This window comes from Grammomys surdaster, unplaced genomic scaffold (assembly GCF_004785775.1).
Source record: "Grammomys surdaster isolate TR1022 unplaced genomic scaffold, NIH_TR_1.0 119376, whole genome shotgun sequence".
NCBI classification, from domain to species: domain Eukaryota; kingdom Metazoa; phylum Chordata; class Mammalia; order Rodentia; family Muridae; genus Grammomys; species Grammomys surdaster.
In genome coordinates, this window is record NW_021615525.1 from 42251 (window position 1) to 60503 (window position 18253).

Here is an 18253-nt window from a genome sequence, read left to right on the forward strand (position 1 = left end):
TAAATTATTATTATAAAATTTGAGTAGGTGTTACTGAACCTCAAAACCATGAGGTTTACTGTTTCATTCTTTGATTCAAAGGTAAGTCATTAATAAAACATTTTGGCTGGTATTAGAGGTGCATACCTGTAATCCAGGGACACTAGGGATGGTGGTATAACAGTCTCTGAGTTTTAGGTCATGGTGGTGTACTTAGCGATTTCTTGGACAGTTATAATTTATAGTGACATTCTCCCTCAAGAAAAAGCAAAACAAAAAGAGCATATCTCATTTTATTGAAATTTTCTTAATACAATCTGTCTGGTTTCTGGACTCATTTAGTAGCAATAGGAGCCAAGAAGAACAATGCATGACAGGGGTACCTCTGATGTAATTTTTGCTTCCTGTAAGGAAATAAAAGGAGCATGCATGCATGAAGATTGACTTGCTGAATTGGACCCTATTCTGGTTTTTTGCTGCCTACAAAATATTCATTTAGAAACTCTGGTGGTGACTCTAGGTGACATCAAGTCTGTCTTCCCAGGACCCTGAACCTCAAACAAAAGTCACTCTAAAACTGTTGAAGTTAGGCATTTACAAAGAACCATGCAGTATGGATGAACTCTTGGGGGTGGTGTGGGGCATTGGATATAGAAAAAAAAGGAAGAAAGGGCCCTTTGCAGTGCAATGCTTGGGGTTTACCTGTACACCATCTGGCTTCTATTGTACTCTCTGTATCCACTCAGCTGTGGTTCTTCAGTACAGTCCAGTTCTTCCCCTCTTTTTTTTTTTTATCTAGGCAACTACACAGATTTGTAGTGATAGAAACCTGCATATCCCACCTGGCAGTCTCCAATTAGAACACAAAGCCTCTCAGCCCCTACCATATTAACCCTGTATAATGCCTGGATGGTAGGAATTGGATATTCTAAAGAGACATTCACATCTCTCCCTGTGGTTTTGGTCTAGTGTAATAGTTGACCCCATGAATTTTTAATTTCCCTTGGAGTCTCATTTTCAGAAATGACTCATTCCTCTAGGTAAGGACTTCTGTGCATAATAAATATTTATTTGTTAACTAAATATTTCTCAGAAGAGCAAGGAGATAACATTCTTTTAAGGACTTAGAAATGGGAGAAAATTCTCTGTTTCAAGTCAGTCACACTCAACAAATATGTTAATCTGTTTTCAATTTTCATTAGTAATTTCCTTTTTTCCTTTTATTCATTTTTGTTGTTTTATTTTCAAGAGTATTCTCAGTACGAGTCTCTTGCTGGCCTGGAACACTTATCTGTTCTAGAACATCAGAGAATTCTGTCCACCTTGCCTCCAGATTACCAGCATTACAGGTGGGCATGTCACAGCTTGATAAATCAGTTCTTTTAATTGGCTTATTGAGGATTAGTTGCTGAGTCTGGGTGGGGTAGCTAAGACACAGACTGTGGTCCTAACTCTAGTAACAGAAGTCTACCATGAAATGCAGCCCTGCTGACTTAAACGCCAATGTCTCTCAAATTAGGAGCAGAATTGTTTTGCTTTATCACAATGTCTGTTATAAGTCACCAAAGGATTAGGGCAGAGTTCTCTACTTTATAGTTGGTGAAACCCAGACTCAGTGTTAACTCATTACTGGATATGTGAAACTGCTCGTCTTACTCATGCTGTTTCTCTAATGACTCAGTAAATGAAGTCCAAGCCACCTCAGCTAGACATGGTGGCATAGGCCCATAATCATGGTGCTTGGAAAGTGGAGACATAAAGGTATGCAACAAGAGGAGTTGATAAATTCACTGCTTTGACAGTACTTAATATTAGCAATGAACAGATAGGCAATCAATTTTAGATAATTGATAAGTATCCTGGTGGTCCATATTTGCATCCAACACTGGATGTTCAAGAGTATGAATAAAAAAATTGAGCTTACTGAAAAATCAAATTACTGTAGTTACAACAGTCCTACCAAAAAGAGTATCTAGGTAATGATTGTGTCCGTGCCTAATAAGACATTTTTTTTCCAAGTTTTATGATGATACTCCTGAGAGAATAGGCTTAAGTAATATTTGGTGTGCTCTCTGGAGCACATGATCATCAAGCCCACTTCAACTTTTAAAACAATATTTTGCCAGTGTAATTATGACATTTCCACCATCTCTCTTCTGTCTCCAAGTCCTTCTGTAGACAACTCATTGTTTTTCATCTAAGGGCTATTTTTGCTTGAACAACAGTTACTGTTTGAATGTGACCTCTGGTTGGCTGGAGGACTTCCCAGCTATGAAACAAAGTAATGGCTGAACTGGAATGTAGGTGTGGGATAGAATGTACACATGATGTATCCTGTTCCTTGACTGAAGAAGAAGACATTCTCTGGGTGACGGCAAGAGTTTCTTCCTTACTACAAAGTTTCCAAACTCAGTCCCTATCTACCCCTATTGTGGAAGTGCAGAGCTGGGTAGGCTGTGCTGTCTGAGTGATTTCATCTCTTCTCATCCAGTAGCAGTGCTGCTACTTTCCTGAGGCCCAGCTGTGTGACCATGTCCAGTGATGGATACTGGGCAGAGGTAACAAATATTAGCAACAGTTGGAGGTACCTTGAGATATCCTTCTTGGATTCTCCATTGAACCAGCAGTAGTGAGCTGTGAGGTAGACAACAAGCAATACTATGCTTAGTGTGGCATCCACTGTCCTGAAAAGTCACTTCCACAACCAGGAAGAGCAGTGGCTGAGTTGTCAGAATCTGATCTGTTGGGACAGGGATGGATTGTGAGCCAGACTATGGTTCTGTTGATACATGCAGTGGGCTGAGCAGAGGAAAACTATCCCACTAAATATGACTTAACTGAGAAACAAATGGAGTGAAAATAAAACATGGTCCACATTGAACAATGCTTCTGACTCTGACAGGGCATTCTGTGTTAGTAGATAGAATAAACTCTGATCAATGTAGGTTAGGACGTTTTGACAAATAACAACTCATATCAGTTAAAACGTTGTTGTTGGTTTTTTTTTTTTTTTGGTTATACTTGATTTATTATCCCTGAAATCATAGACTAGAATATGCATTTGATTCTTTACATCACATGATGTCACTTACCGATTGAAAGAGTAACTGAAACAACTTTGTTTTGTTCCCTTTTAGTATAGAAGTTTATATATGTATATATATAAATATACTGGGGGGTGCATTTTCAAGACAGCATTTCTATTTATAGCCCTGGCTGTTGAAATTTACTCCGTAGATCAGGCTGGCCTCAAACTCAGAAGTCCACCTGCCTTTGCCTCCCAAGCGCTGGGATTAAAGGCATGCACCACCACTGGCTAGCTTAGAATTATATTTTTATACAATTAATTTCTGATTCTATGTGACAAGATACAGAAAAGCTCTCATTTATGGAAATACCCAAGAACATGCCAGGTGACAGCTCATATGTAACTATATAGACATTATGTTTTTGTGGTACTATATTATAGACTGATGTGAGCTCCCACATAAATGCTAGGAATGAAGCCTGGTTCTACAGTTAGTGCTCTTAACACCTGAAAGATCTCTCCAGCCCCTCTTACCCACTTTCAATAATGTAAAATATAATACTATACACAAGGTATTTGGGACAAGAGGAGCGGCTTTAAAAAGAGCTGCAAGCATGTAGTGGAGTTGGCACAAAAGTGAGGCTACGTGTGCTTCAGTGACAGAGGGGGAAGACTAAGGAGACCTAAGTACTTTGTAGTCTAGGCAATTTCATCTTAGTCTCAAGAAGCTGAACAATGAATGTCATGAGTTCATGTTTGCCTGCTGGATTAGGTCTTGCTTTGGTCTGTTCCATCTTCAATATGATTTGGCCCAGTGGAATAATGTTGTTTATTCTTAGCATTGAATGTTGGAAACATAACAGTCTCATTGAAGATCATGGAAGAGTGTGGAAAAGTAAGAGGCAGGAGTTGAAGCAAGATCTGGTGTTTAAATGGGAATGTCATCCATTGCTCACATGTTGAATACTTTTTATTCCAGTACCTGGAAGTCGTTGGGAGGAGTAGGGAAAATGTCTAGGATACTCATTCTGGGGAATTTGTGTGACATCTACCCCTATGTGAAAGGTAGGGGAGGTTTGCCACCATTAATAGCAAAAAGCTCACTAGGTAAATAAAATAATCCACTTGCAGCTTTTGGATTCAATATGGTACTTTATCTACTTCACAGAGGAGGGGGCTACCTTATTTTCCTATTGTTCTGTGGATGCTTTGTGCTCCTGAAGTCCTATTGCTTATTAAAGAGTGGAACTCTCAAGTAACAGAATTCGCCCCAGGCAATGATATCCCTAATTGGCTAATCAGTACAATGTGGGGAGTCCTTGAACCATATTCAAACAACCAATCAAAATGCAGTCAGCAAGTTTTATTTATGTATTTGAGTCTTCATAGTCACTAATATGCAACGAGGGAGATATTGGCAGGGAAGAATTAGGATGGATTGAGGAGAAGTAAGGGGATAAATTGTTGAAGGATATTTGATTATGGTTCATAGAAAACATAATTGATTAGTAAAATATCTAAGAATAGGAAGACAACCTTTTCAGATGTAGCTAGGTGTGTCCTGAAATTATGTAGTTTGGTGTGCCTCTGAATTTCTCAATAGACAAAAATGCTAAAGCATGGAAAGTTCCTGCCTATTTAAAGGCAAATTGCTTGAGAGGAGTCTTGTGGTCTTTGATGGATGACTTGAAGCAAAGTCAGCTGGATGCATTGAGGGGCCTTTCAGTTAAGTTACAAACTTTTGGCCTACTACAGACATGCTTGGAGCTTCCCATCAGGACCACTACCAAGAAATGACCTGTTTCAGCCTGCCAAGTGTGTAGTGAGGGTGATAGATCCTTCTTTTATAGCTGTTAGACATTTGAGAGCTCTCTTAGTGGGCACTCTCTTTGGATTCTGTCTCTGCTTCTTGGCTCAGAATGGCTTCGTGAAAGCAGAGTGTAAGAAATAGCAGAACTCTGATGAAACAGGATCAAGGAAAGAGAGCAGTGGAGTGCACATGTGATTTGATGACCTCAAAAGAAAATAAACTAGCTAGATAAAAGGGCATAGGTGAAGGGGATTTCTGAGCAGCTAGCAGTTTAGTTGTTGAATCAAACTTACAAGTAAATATTTTGCATATAGTTAAGAAAATGAATTTAACTCACTTGTTTAGCATGTTTTTTTTTTTTACCAAACCTACCACATTGTTTGCATTACTGAAAAAACGTAAAAAGTAAAGGTTACAGACAGTAATATATTATATTTCAAACAGATGAAAATTAATTTTAAGTAAAACTATATTAAATACAGAGATGGCTTAGTTATAAGCATTGGATGTTACAGATTATGACAAGGTTGCATTCTCAGAAATCACAGGGCCATTAAACCAGTAGCTGTAACTGCAATCACAAGAGGGATCTAATGCCCTCTTCTAGCTACTGCAGGTACTGCATACAAACAAGGGCCAGGAAAACCCTCATAGTCATAAAATAAAAATAAACTATAAAAAATGGAGTCTTCTTTGCAGATGTCACAGCCTTGAGACAGACAGCATTTAGGATGAGGTAAAATGCACTTCAGTTCAAATTACTGAAATTAATTATTTAAAACTGAAGCAAGTGGGCACTGTAAGGGCTTTTTATGATATGCAATATTTAACATGGGATATTCCTTCTTTAATATGGAGCTTTTGAGATGACAGGAAAACCTTTAATCTAGACAACAGCTTCTGGTGACAGCCTACTTATATATAAAGGATATCAAAGATGGTAACTCCTTCTGTTTTTCTACTTGCTATACTCTGTCAAGAAAGATCACTTAATTTTCTAGCATTAGAGGAGGTCTTTGGCATTTTGGTGTATGCCGGAGACCACCTGAGACATACTGGCACTGCTGTATTCTTCAAACTTCCATTGATAAAAATTCTTTGTTTTACTAGTTGGACGGCATTCTGAGATTGATTCCTCTACATCCATGTTGTGCACATGAATAAAGAGATCCCTGTTAGCCAGGCAGTGGTGGCGCAAGCCTTTAATCCCAGCACTTGGGAGGCAGAGGCAGGCTGATTTCTGAGTTCGAGGCCAGCCTGGTCTACAGAGTGAGTTCCAGGACAGCCAGGACTACACAGAGAAACCCTGTCTCGAAAAAAACCTAAAAAAAAAAAAAAAGAGTCCCTGCTATGAGTTCTGTTCATCTGGAAAACCATTACTAATACACACATAGTTTTGTTTGTTTTTTTTGGTTTGGTTTGGTTTGGTTTGGTTTGGTTTGGTTTGGTTTTGGTTTTTTGAGACAGTGTTTCTCTGTATAGCCCTGGCTGTCCTGGAACTCACTCTGTAGACCAGGCTGGCCTTGAACTCAGAAATCCACCTGCTTCAGCCTCCCAAGCGCTGGGATTAAAGGTGTGCGCCACCACTGCCCGGCTACAGACATACTTTTTTACCTTCACATTGAGGAAGATGTGCTGGCTAACAATAGTCCTCCATAGTGATCGGGATCCATGTCCTGCTTTTCTCCTAGGGCTGTCTGGAGAATCATATATAAGATCAAGATAAACCCCACTTGTCTCTATTTAAGGATCTTATTTGTTTCCATTTGGAGGACCAGGCCTGATAGCTGATAAGGCACTATATTCAGGAGTCAACCATAAGTCCCAGGAACCAAGTCATAAGACACCAGCTCTAGCAACCGACCATAACATCCAGAACAAGATCATTGCCCTCCTCCTAGAGAATAGCCTAGGGATAACTACAAAAATGGAGGAATATCTCAGAGTCAGCCATCCAGGCTGGGCAGCCTTATTTTATCATATGGTTAAATGTTCATGACATAAGAATTCAGACCACTGACAACATGTGACCGACCCCCTAGTACCCAACAATGAAATATTAGATTACTGAACTCTTCTAGAGAGTTCCACGTGTTCCGTATAAGAAGGTCTGTGTGCCTTTCTCTGGGATCACCATTTCAAACAATGGTTGAGACCCATGTGCTAGTTGTTTCTGCAGAATAAGGGCTTTTTGGTTTTGCATACTGTCTGAGTCTAGAATCCTCCTTCAGGGATTTTCAGACCATTACAATACGTAGCAGGTGAATATTAATTCTGGTTTTCCTGACATCAGTGTGAAATCACAAAAACAAATATCCTCTTTTGTGTCCTAAAATCTCTCTTTAATTGTCAATATCCTTGGAGGCCTTCTGCCTGTGGTCATATAGTTCAGTCGGCTCCAAGGTGAATAATGGACTGTGCTTGGATTCCATCCAGGTTAAAGGAGAAAGAGGAGAAAGAGGAGGAGGAGGAGGAGGAGGAGGAGGAGGAGGAGGAGGAGGAGGAGGAAGAGCAGGAAGTGGAAGAAAAGGAGGTGATGGAGAAAGAGGAGGAAGAAAAGGAAGAGGTAAAGGAGCAGCAGCTACAGCAGGACCAGGAGAAGGGGAAGGAAGAAATTCCTGCATAGTTCTGGAAGCAAAAAGATAGGTTATTGGAGGACAGGCACAAGTGATACTGAAACAAAAATCTTGCAGATCAGAAAAGGGTCAGCTCCTGGAGTAGAATCCTGGGCCAGGAAACCTTTTACTGTGTGCCTTCAGGGCCCTCTAACCCTAAGGGAGGTAGGTGCTCATGTCACTCAAGATTCCCAGGCCAATCAGAGACTACAACATGAATTTCCAATCAGAAGAAGAGGAGGGGAAGGTTCTTCCAGGTCCTTTGGTCCAGTGCTACAGGATCATCACATACTCACACTAAGGGAAATAATCATGCCAGTCAAGATTCACTGGCCAATCAGAGCCTCCAAGGAGCTGTTCCTCTCAGAGGAAGAGGGTACTTTTCCTTTTTGTGCTGTGCTTCCGGTTGAGCTCCATTCCTGAGCAAGCAGCTTTGAGTGGTTGGTGTGATGTGCTTTGACCTCTGCTGTTGGTTGCCTTAGACGAGTGCTTACAGGCTGAGCTACTAAATCGCAATATGGTGAGCATGTGAAACCTGCTCCTAACCTGAAGGAGAGGTGGTCTGAGAAGCTGGAGTCTGGGTGGTGGGCCCTCCCCTCTGTGAGTTGGAAACTAGCAGGCCCCTGTGAGGTTCCATGTGGTCTCAGCTACTAGATGCAGTCAGCGGTGGCATCTGAATAACTTCATTACAGGAGCTGCATCTGCACAAACCGCTTGGAGCAAGGGCTTGCATGTAGAAACATCCTTAGCAGGATGCCAAATTCAGAAAGGCCTCTTTTCTGGTATCTTCTAGATAGACATTGTGCCCTGGCCATTTAAGATTCATTTGGACTTAATTTTCTGGTGGTTGTAAATGCCATCTCACACACTGGGTAGCACTCCAAATTCAAGCTGTGATGAAAAGAATGCAATCTATGATGTAAAGTATTTTCCAAGGTTTGGAAGATAGTGAGTCACACCGAGTAGATTTCAGCTGAGCGAGGGAATGCTTCTGAAACACCCACAGGTAAGTATCAAGGTAAGGGAGCATCTTAGAGATTAGGATGCTAGGATACACACGTTTGTTCACCAGGATTAACAGGAAATACAGCTGGAAAACGTAACAAAGGAGACAACCATGATTAACAGACTGTCTCAAGGCCCATCCACAGATCAAGGTATTTAAAAATCTGCACTAAGCAGCATGTCCAGGTCACAACCAACACTAAGGTTGTGTCATCCTGGTGTGTCATAAAGGCACATTTTTCTTCTTGAGAAAAGCAAAGTTCTGCCACATGGGCAAAACAGCTGCCTCCACGGATAGAGACTGACATAGCTCCATCTCAAACCCAGCCACATGCTAGGCACAGCCTGTAATGGCCTGGGACCTAGCACCTGGGCCCTTTCCCCAAGGCCTTGAGGTATTTGTCAAAAACAAAAAACAGAGCTCCTCTGAAAGCAGGGATGTGCTTGGGAGAGCTGGTAATGGTCTGAGTCTAGGTCTAGGAGAGAGGATGTCTGAAGAATGGCCTGCTCTTTCAGGGTATTGTTGTGATTAAGAAATATTTGGTGAAGCTGAGCAGTAATGGTGCATGCCTTTAATTAGTGGTGCATGCCTTTAATCCCAGCACTTGGGAGCCAGAGGCAGGTGGATTTCTGAGTTTCAGGCCAGCCTGGTCTACAGAGTGAGTTCCAGGACAGCCACTGCTATATGGAGAAATCCTGTCTCAAAAAAACAAAAAAAAGGGGTGACCTCTTCCTTTGTTCTCACGGTTGCTTCTGTTCGTGAGATCTGTGGCTCCACCCTGCTGATAGCAAGATGTCTTCAGGAAATGCAAAAATTGGGCATCCTGCTCCCAACTTCAAAGCTACAGCTGTTATGCCAGATGGACGATTCAAAGATATCAGCCTAAGTGACTACAAAGGAAAATATGTTGTGTTCTTCTTTTACCCTCTTGACTTTACTTTTGTGTGTCCCACGGAAATCATCGCTTTCAGTGATAGAGCAGAGTAATTTAAGAAACTTAACTGCCAAGTGATTGGAGCTTCTGTGGATTCTCACTTCTGTCGTCTGGCATGGATTAACACACCCAAGAAACAAGGAGGACTTGGACCCATGAACATTCCCTTAATATCAGATCCCAAGCGCACCGTTGCTCGGGATTATGGAGTCTTAAAGGCTGATGAAGGTATCTCTTTCAGGGGCCTCTTTGTTATTGATGATAAAGGTACCCTTCTCCAGATAACAATAAATGATCTTCCTGTTGGCCGCTCTGTGGATGAGGTTCTGAGAATAGTCCAGGCCTTCCAGTTCAATGACAAACATGGTGAAGTGTGCCCAGCTGGCTGGAAACCTGGCAGTGGTACCATCAAGCCTGATGTCCAAAAGAGCAAAGAGTATTTCTCTAAGCAGAAGTGATCACTAGACCATTTATCTGCCAGACAGCATTGAGCAGCCAAAAGAAAATCTCTTTTACTCTACTCATGCTTAAACACATGTGGTATGATTCCAGATAATCCTTTTCTACAGGGCTGGGTGTGGCTAGCCTTTCTTCCACTATTGGTAATGGTCTGAGCTGTGTTTTGGGCAGATCATCTTATATCAGTCACGGAAACCAACCTGTTATTTTTTTTTTTTTTTCATTCTATTCTTTTTTAAAAAGTATTGAATGTGAATTCTGAGAAAAAAAATTTGGTGAAATATATTCTCTGTATAAATCTCCTGACCTCCAAGTGGCTAAACCAAATAGCCTTCTGTCCATCCTTAAATGACTCACAGTATTACCTAGAGTGTAAACCTAAAAGACACATAAGGATGACAGCATATGTGAATGCAAACTCTCTTCTGGCCTGGCTCTTCTTTCAGCATTAGCCAGAGCTAGATGAGTGGTATTGTTACAGACATTTTTTTCTCTTAGTTAATATTTCAATCCTGTCTTAGCTGATTTCCTTCCTGGGAAGACCTTGATTCTAGAACAGGTGTATTTTCAGCCCTTTAGGAAAATGTTTGACACAGAGTCTGTTGCCTGAGGGGCACTGGCACTGATCTCAGAGTGTTGCTCCCCAGGGCAATGACCTTGCTTTCCTCTTGATTAAAGTTTCTAAATTCTTAAGTTAAAGTACAGTACCAAAACATTAGGCTCCAGACACATAGAAGAATTTACATTGTAGAGAAACCCTACAAATGTAATGAGTGTGATAACGCCTTTTCTTTTTTTTTTTTTTTATTGGATGTTTTATTTACATTTCCTATGTTGTCCCCTTACCCCATCCCCCACCCACCCAGGAACCCCCAATCCCCTCACCCCTCCTCCTTCTTCTCTGTGGATGTAACCTCTATCTACCCCCCACACACCAACCTCCCCACCCTCAAAATTCCCACCCCCTGGGGCATCCAGCCTTCATGCAGTCAAGGTTCTCTTCTTCCACCTATGCCCAGCAGAGCCCTCCACTCTTACATATTCAACTGAAGCACTGGATCCCTCCCTAAGTGCTCCCAGGCTGGTGGTTTAGACCCTGGGAGCTGTGGTTGGTTGGTATTGTTGCTCTCCTCATGGGGCCGCAAATCCTTTCAGCTCTCCTTCAGTCTTCACTCTAACTCCTCTGTTGGGAACCCCATGATCAGTTCAATGGCTAGTTGTGAGCATCTGCCTCTGAGTATGTCAGACTCTTGAAGACCTCTGAGGAGATATCCATATCAGGCTCTTATCAGCATGCACTTCCTGACTTCCACATCAGCCTCTACCTTTGGTGATTGCACATGGGATAGATACTCAGGTGGAGTGGTCTTGAAACGGCCCCTCCTTCAGTTTCTGTCCCTCACTTTGTCTCCATATTTGCTCCCTTGAGTAATTTGTTGCTCCTTCTAAGAAGGACCGAATCACCCCCACTTGGTCTTCCTTCTTTATGGGCTTCATGTGGCCTGTGAGTTGCATCTTGGGCATTTCAAGGTTCTGGGCTAATATCCAATAATCAGTGAGTGAATACCATGTGTGTTCTTTTGTGATTAGCTTACCTCACTCAGGATGATAATTTCTAGTTCCATCCATTTACCTAGGAACCTCTCGAATTCGTTGTTTTTAATAGCTGAGTAATACTCCATTGTGTAAATATACCACATTTTTTGAATCCATTCCTCAGTTGAAGGACATCTGGGTTCTTTCCAGCTCATGATAACGCCTTTTCATGACATTTTAATCTCCAGACACATGTGATAATGGGCTTTTTAGGCCCCCACTGATATGAGGCGGCTGGAAGACAACTTTGTGTGATCCACATTTGGCCATCTTTATATGCCGATCAATGTCAGTTGCCATCCTTGCACACCAGAGCTATTTCACACTGAGCCTTTTCATAGATGCTCAAATAAGATTTGGTGAAAGAAACGTTTCACCAGAAAACACTGTCTTCTTTCATATTGTAAACATATTGTAATATAAGAATAGAGGGAAGTAGTAAAGTTGGTAATAAATTTTATCTGCAAAACAAAATGGTATACTATTAAGTCTTTTTAAAAATATATTATTTTGTTTTTAGGTGGCAACTCTTCTTCAGAACACTTTTTTTCAGAACTAAATACGAATGCCAGACAACTGTCTCAGTGGGTACAGCTGGTTGTTTCTAAACCTTATGACCTGAGTTCAATCAGTGATAGATTCATATTATCAACAAATGGTTTTTTTATTTCTTTTTTTTTGTTTGTTTTTTTGTTTTGTTTGTTTTTTGTTTGTTTGTTTGTTTGTTTGTTTTTCGAGACAGGGTTTCTCTGTGTAGCTCTGGCTGTCCTGGAACTCACTCTGTAGACCTGGCTGGCCTCGAACTCAGAAATCTGCCTGCCTTTGCCTCCCAAGTGCTGGGATTAAAGGCATGCGCCACCAATGCCCAGCCGTTTTCTTATTTCTATACTTAGTTTCTGGATTATGCATGTCACACACCAGCAGTATATAAAGTGTTAAACAAAATAAGGAACAATGATGTCGCTTACAGCCAAAAGCCTCCTGGGATTTTTTCACTAGAACTCACATAGTGGAAATAGATAATAGACACTTGTAAGCTGTTTTCTAACTGCTTCCTATACCCAGGGCACAGGTGTATATCCACAAACACAGTTGAAACATTTTTACATGGAGGAATTACAAAGCAATGAAATAACTCAATTTTTGAGAACATATGAAATAATTTGCCACTTTACATTATTAGTAAAAAATTTCAGCCAGGCAGTCGTGGCTAAGATTAAAAACTCAGGTGATAGTAGATGCTTGCGAGAGTGTGGAGAAAGAGGAATGCTCCTCCATTGTTGGTGGGACTGCAAGATGGTGCAACCACTTTGAAAATCAGTCTGGCGGTTCCTCAGAAAATTGGGCATAGCATTACCTGAGGATCCAGCTATACCACTCCTGGGCATATACCCAGAAGATGATCTAACATATAACAAGGACACATGCTCAACTATGTTCATAGCAGCCTTATTTATAATAGCCAGAAGGTGGAAAGGACCCAGATGTCCTTCAACTGAGGAATGGATACAAAAGATGTGGTACATTTACACAATGGAGTATTACTCAGCTATTAAAAACAATGAACTCAAGAAATTCCTAAGTAAATGGATGGAACTAGAAAATATCATCCTGAGTGAGGTAAGCCAATCACAAAAGAAAACACATGGTATTCACTCACTGATTATTGGATATTAGCCCAGAAGCTTGAAATACCCAAGATTCAACTCACAGGCCACATGAAGCTCATGAAGAAGAAAGACCAAGTGGGGGTGATTCGGTCCTTCTTAGAAGGAGCAACAAAATACTCAAGGGAGCAAATATGGAGACAAAGTGAGGGACAGAAATTGAAGGAGGGGCTGTCTGGAGACCATTCCACCTGGGTATCCATCCCATGTGCAGTCACCAAAGGTAGATGCTGATGTGGAAGTCAGGAAGTGCAAACTGATAAGAGCCTGATATAGATGTCTCCTCAGAGGTCTGCAGGAGTCTGACATATTTAGAGGCAGATGCTCACAGCTAGCAATTGAACTGATCATGGGGTTCTCAATAGAGGAGTTAGAGTGAAGACTGTTGGAGCTGAAAGGGTTTGTGGCCCCATGAGGAGAGCAACAATACCAACCAACCAGAACTCCCAGAGTCTAAACCACTAGTCTGGGAACACTTAGGGAGGGATCCATGGCTCCAGCTGTATATGTAAGGGTAGAGGGCCCTGTCGGGCATAGGTGGGAGAAGACATCCTTGGTCTTATGAAGGCTGGATGCCCCAGTGGGTGGGAATTTGAGGGTGGGGAGGTGGGAGTTGGGGGGGGGTAGGTAGGGGTACAACTGCAGAGAAGCAGGAGGAGGGGTGAGGGGATAGGTGGTTCCTGGGAGAGGGATGGGGTAAGGGGATAACATATTAAATGTAAATAAAACATCCAGTAAAAAAAAGTTTTCAGATCCCATAAGACATTATCAGTAAAATCCCTGTAGTGAGCCACAAAAAAAAAAAAAAAAAAAATTAATCACAGCCATGAAGTTTACTGTTTAATTCTTACCTTGTCTTTCATTCTTTGATTCAAAATGAAGTCATTGAAGAAATATCTCAGCTGAGCTTGGAGGTGTATACCTGTAATCCCAGGACATTGGGGACCTTGGTAGCCCAGTCTTTCTGAGTTTCAGTCCAGGGAAGTATACATAGTTCTTAGACAGCCATCCTATATAGTGACATTCTGTGTCAAGAAAAAAAAAATGAAAAAGAAAGAGCATACCTCATCGTATTGAAATTTCCTAATACAATCTGTCAGGTTTCTCGACTCATTTGGCAGCACTAGGAGCCAACAACAATGCATGTCAGGTGTACCTCTGATGTAATTTATGCTTCCTGTAAGGAGAGAAAAGGAACATGTATGAATTTAGTTTGGTTTGCTGAATGGCATCATATTCTGGATTCTAGATGCCTGCAAAACTTTGTTAGTAACTCTGAGTGGTGGTGACTCTAGTTGACATCAATGTTGTCCTCAGGGGATCCTGGATCTCAAACAGTAGTCACTATTTATTTATTTATTTATTTATTTATTTATTTATTTTTGGTTTTTTCAAGACAGGGTTTCTCTTTGTAGTCCTGGCTGTCCTGGAACTCACTCTGTAAACCAGGCTGGCCTCGAACTCCGAAATCCGCATGCCTCTGCCTCCCAAGTGCTGGGATTAAAGGCATGCGCCACCACAGCTTGGCTTACTAATTAATGTTAAAATTGGATTCAAAGTTAAAAGTTACCTTCTTTTTTTGACTTGTTCTTTATCATCTTCTGATTTCTACATCACAAATGGTTTCCAATGTTCCTGGTATGTTTTGATAACTGGGTGATAGTGAACTAAGTTACTAACTGAAAAAGATTCTACCTTTGTAAGCACATGCTATTGTTACTAGGCCTTGAGCTTGACTATGAAAGTACTGCTCTGCTTTTCGATAAATCGATTTCTTTTTATTTAGTCAGTTTACATCCTGCTCACTGCCCTCCTCCCCATTATCCCCCCTCAGAATTCTTTCTGCAACTCCCTCTCCCTTCTTCTCTGAGTATATGGGAGACATTGTATTACTTAGATCTTCTAGGACTAGTGTATTTTCTTGGTTTCACAGTAAGTTAAAATTTTTATTCAGATTCCTGATTCCCTGGTGTGTGGTCCCAAGAATTTCTAGTCAGACTCTTATCAGTCATCTAAAATTGATTACCTCACTGTTCATTTGTAATATTAAGTACTGTCAAGGCAGCAAAGTTATCCACTTCCTTTTGTTGTGTCCCTTTCTAGGCTGTGATGACACCACTTTCCAAGTTCCTGGACTAGAATCCTGGGCATTGCAACTCTAATCTGTGTGCCTTCAGCACACTGTAACCCTAAGGAAAGTGCTCTTGTCATGAGCTGGGCAGCACTCCAATATTAACCTGTGTTGAGAAAAGTAGAATTGATGATGTAAGGGATTTTTCAAAGCTTAGGAAATAGTAAGTCACACCACAAAGAATTTACCTGAAGGAAGATTGCCTCTAAACCATGTTACAGGTAAGTAGTATGCTAGCCAGGCCTCTTAGAGATTGGGATGCTAGGATACACATATTTGTTCACCAGGATTGTCCCGAAATGTGGCTCCAGATCAAGACAAAGGAGACAACCCTGATTAACAACCAGCCACTAGACCCTTCCCCAGATCAAAGACCAGGTCTCTGAGAAGCTCTCCAGCTTGCAGGCTTTCCCTAAGACCATGAGGTATTGGTAAAATCACAGAGCTCATTTTCTAAAACCAGGCAGATCACTGGGAGTGCTGGGACAGGTCTAGGGACAAGGTCTTTGGAGAGGGGTTGCCTCAGATTCTGAGAATCCAGCACTTCCTACCTCATAGAGTTTATTTGTATCAGTTCCAAGACCACAGTAGGCATGATCAGCAGTTTTGGTGGATATGCTGTTTCACTTGAGCAGGATTGTTTGGTTAGATTCCCCCTTAGTTTGTCCAATTCTATAGTAGATTCTTTTTTTTTCAAAGATTTATTTATTTATTTTATGTATGTGAGTATATTGTCACTGTCTTTAGACACACCAGAAGAGGGTATTGCATCCATTACAGATGATTGTGAGCCATGATGTAGATGCTGGCAATTGAACTCAGGACCTCTGGAAGAGCAGTCAGTGCTCTTAACAGCTGAGCCATCTCTCCAGCCCCTATTGTAGTTTCTTAATGGAAGTATCCATTTTCTATCCATTTACTACCTATACGTAGTGTAAGTGCTACTATTCTTAAGATGATTACTTACCATAAGCCTTAGCTCCTGGCAATCCTAACACAGATTTTAAACTTTCTACCTTCCACTTTTCCTATCTTTGTCTCCTGTGAGACCTTCCACATAGAACTCTTTTATTGCAGAATGACCTGCTGTTTCAGGGCACTGGTATACTTAAGAAATAATTCTGGAATAACTTTGCTATGTAAACCTCCAAGGTGCGAAGTGGCTAAAGCAAGTAGTTTCCACGCCATTCGTAATTGTTCATATTATAACCTTTGGTGTCAACCTAAAAGACACATAAGGGAGACAGCATATGTGGAATGCAAAACTCTCTTCTGGCCTGGTTCCTCTTTCTGCATTAACCAGAACTGAATGTGTGCTATTGTTACAGAGAGTTTTTCTCCTAATTAGAATTTTAATTGTGTGTTGTCTGTTTTTTTCTGTGGTAGATATATTAATTCTAGAACAATTGGATATCCATCACTTTAGAAAAATGTTTCTGACACAGGCTATGTTGCCTAAGGAACACTGGAACTGATCCCGGTATATTGTTCCCCACAAGCAAGTAAGATGATAGAATTTTAAAATTATCCTTTTGAGTCATAGAATGAACTGCCCATTGCAGTAACAGGGAAAGGATTTCCATGTGTAGCATGACTTCTGTCCTCAGACCAGAATAGGAGGAACAGTGCGTCCTGTGTATAGTGCACAGGGTAGGCAGTACCTACATCACAAACTAACTCAGGTGTAAGGCACTCAGCTGCAGGGCTCACTGTTATGAAGAAGGGCCAGATTGGGAGATTTTGTAATTTCCTAGCAAGTGTTCAAATGCATAAATTCTAATATAAACACACAAGATTGGTGAATGTACAATTTTGAGAAATTGGGTTGATCCAGTGAATATTGAATTTCCAGTTAGGGTTATGTTCTATGTGGATATGTGCAGTCCTCATTGACTTGGTTAAGTCAGTTCAGATTTTAGGAGCACAGGCCATTCATTGGCTGCAGCTGTGTGTGTCAGGTTCCAGGATTCAACAGCTACCATTCCACATAAGGGCAAGGTCAAAATGTATTTTCTTAATGGCATTCCCTCTGCCAGGGAATTCACTGCTCTATTTCAATGTCTTAATTAATCTTCTAATGTGTGTTGTGTGACTCCTAACCTAGGGGAAAGCATATTAATTTTAGAAGAGCTAAATCTTCAGCTATTAGAAAAATAGAATTTCTCTTCATGACCCTAAATGATTACGTCTCCTCATTTTTTTTTTTGAAAATCTGTTTTCTAGTCTTATAATCATCAGAGTTGGATTTTTAGTACTTAAGTGACTAATATGGTTAATAAGTTGGTTTCTGGTTTTTATTAAAACTTTCTCACATATTATTTATTGTCTCTGTCTCCTGACTGCTTAAGTTGTCAACATGTCAGAGCCTACAATCATCTGAGGGAGTATCAATTGAGGGCCTCCCATAATCAGAATGGCTGGTTGGTAACTTTGTGAGATGTTGTCTTGACTGACAATTGAGTAGTGAAGGCTCATCCACTGAGTGTGGAAGAATCCCTAGGGAAGTGGGCCTGGGCTGGATGAGAGAGCCAGATGAACATGAGACAGTGACCAAGCAAGAGAGCAGGCCAGGAAACTCATTTTCCCATGGTCTGTGCTTTTTTTTTTCTAGCTTGAGTTTCTATCATGAGTTCCCATAATAATGGAATGTGGTCTGACAGAACCAGCCACATAACCTGTTTGTTACATAAGACACTTTTGGTTTTATAACTTAATCATAACAGTTCTAACAAGCAAGTTAGAAAATTAAAATGGTAAGCAAAAAGTGATTTTGGTGCTGGATAGAACCTGGGAATGCTGTCTTTTGGAGCAATGTTGAAAAATGCCTTTAGATGGCCAAAAGGCATTGAAATCTATGTTCCTCTTAATTAACTGTCATTGTAGAACAAGGAAGATTGGCATATTGAGAGTAATGCATACAAAGAAAATAAATGTCATTGGATTCCAGTGGAACATAGACTCCATGAATAATTAAGCTACATGTCATTTGTGTAATATTCTGGCCCCAAATCTTTCTCAGTATGCCCAT

At 40.9% G+C, this 18253-nt stretch overlaps 1 pseudogene; it reads left to right on the top strand.

Moving 5' to 3' along the window:
* Positions 1 to 9193: 9193 nt before the first annotated feature.
* Positions 9194 to 9833, top strand: LOC114635890 (annotated as a pseudogene).
* Positions 9834 to 18253: the final 8420 nt, after the last annotated feature.